Below are 2,347 nucleotides of genomic sequence, written 5' to 3'. Positions count from 1 at the left end.
CTGTTTTATCTATACACATATTTTTCTTTCAAACCCTGACCTGCAAGAAAGCAAGAAGGAAGAGTCACCTGGCACTTAGACAATAATCATTCAATATGTTTGTATTTGAGAATAAAGGAAAATTCTTTTTTTTTGTTCTGTGAGGCAATAGCAGAGGGGGCCTTAAAGAGGCAAGTGCATTTGCATTCTGTATTTGTCCGCTTCATAAATGTGGTTAACTAATTGCCTCGCCTTTCATCAGTTATCAATCCTTTGTTCCTGAGCACAAGCAGAATCAGATTCTGATGCCATTGCTGAACTTGATGAGCTCCTGACTCCATTAGTTATCCTCTTGAACTCAGTGGTCCAGATTCTCAAATGCTATAAATCAGTATAGCCCATCCCATAATAAAAAAAGCTGACCTAAAAAGATAATCTGTGGAATAAGRTCCCAYATGATGGGAGTAAAGAAATTGRAATCATAATGTTCTAAAATTTTACMAAAAAAATCCTTATCCACAAAGCCTTATAAAARGTAAGTGGGAATAAATACTTTTTGGAACAATTAGTTGTGTTATTCTTAGCTAACACAGTTTGATGGAACATGGTCTGCAGTTCTGCTCAGGAGTAAAATGAATATATAATACATATAATATACTGACACTTACTAATTTAATCTGTTTAAAGATTGTCCACTTTTTTCAATACCGTCATTATTCATAACTGTTGGCTACTTGTGAATTATCCTAAATGTTACTCAGGATGTGTAATCTGTGAATATTGCGTACTGAGACCCYTGGAACTGAGATGTATGGCAGATGCAAATAAATGATACTGCTACAGCAGCCTGTCTRCATGGACCTTATCTTTATAAACTGATGTGTTTGCATAAAAATGGGTTTTGCTTCACTGCAGARCAAACCTGACTTCAGGCTGCCCACTGGCTGGTAGCTTGTAACTGCATCAGGAGTACTGCTGTAGGAATGTTTACAAAAAGTTGAATAGAGCAGGCTGAGTACAAGATACGGCCTAGAAGTGACCAAAATGTTGGAMTCACAATAAAGGAACAGTGCCCAAGTCTTAATCCTCTGATGTTGACATGGAGGAATGATGAATTTCCACAGTTGGTGTGCAAAAGTGATGTCCCCAACCACGGCCTTGGCAATCACTCAGACCTCAGAGTAAATTAATGCAGTCTACAGCTGTTCTAAATTTTGCCAAATCAAAAAACATGGGAAAAAAAAAAAAAAAAAAAAAAAAAAAAAAAAAAAAAAGAAGCATGTATCCCATTTCTGGCAGGATTCTCATTTGCTTGTTCTTCTCCTGGCTCACTGCCATTTGCCTTCCAGTGACTCTGTTACAACAAGGAGGCATGGAAAACATCTCTCATCTCCACTTCTCCCAGACCTTTAATAGCGCAGTGGTTGGGGGACGCATGCAGAAAGGGAGAGATTGGATTTTAGTCTCTGCAGGCTCAGGAAGAAACAGACTTCAGATCTCTGGAAGCCTTCAGAATATGGCTGCTGTCCCTGGGGCCATGGCCAGTGGCCTTCAGCTCATATGGAGGGTACTGAGTTTCTCAACAAGCACAAAGACACCACGGCACTCTCTCAAGTCACAGTCACATGTCCCTGCTGTCAGGRGTTGTCCCCTCATGTTTATAACCTACAGAGCACATACTATACAATTCAACTGTTTTGGCTGCTCTGGAAACACAGTTAATCCAGCCCTGAGTGTTTGTAAAAGACCAACCTGGTGCACAGTGAGGAAACGCTGCAAAAATAGAGTTCTGCTCTTTGCAGCTCCTTCCAGAAGTGCCATCCTAGCAGTGAAAGTGGGAAAGGTCTGCCAAGGTAACACATCCCACACCGGCCAGAGATGGAGGTTCATAAGGCACAGGATGAACTTTATAAAACACTTTTAATCTTTGGCCTTTATGCAGCATAGCCAACAACAGGTTCACATCAGGGTAGTGGCATTAGCCAAGACAAGTTTACAAATCCCTGAGTGTGCTTCCATCATCCTGAGCTTGAGATATCTGTCAGTCCATAGCAGATGCTGCTGTTGCTGTGCATGTGTCATGTTACTGAAACCCCTAGATAATGATTACGACCGATTATACAAGATGCCATGTTCCTTAATCATATCACTTACATTTCTGCTGAACGGCAGTGACAAGGTTTTGAAAGGAGAAGATCACAGCTGTCCAATAAAAAAAAAAAAAAAAATCAGATAAACCACACAGTGTTTGCAGACAGAAGATTATGCTAACCTGAAAAGTAGCTTTAGCACTGTTGATATTTGCACTCTCCCTAACTGAGCTGAACCCTCATTCACCCTCTCTCTTTGGCGTTGCATCTGAAAGGGA

Source organism: Malurus melanocephalus, unplaced genomic scaffold, assembly GCF_030028575.1.
Source record: "Malurus melanocephalus ecotype Western Australia unplaced genomic scaffold, MMel_1.1 scaffold_480, whole genome shotgun sequence".
NCBI lineage: Eukaryota > Metazoa > Chordata > Aves > Passeriformes > Maluridae > Malurus > Malurus melanocephalus.
This window is presented reverse-complemented; position numbering follows the sequence as displayed.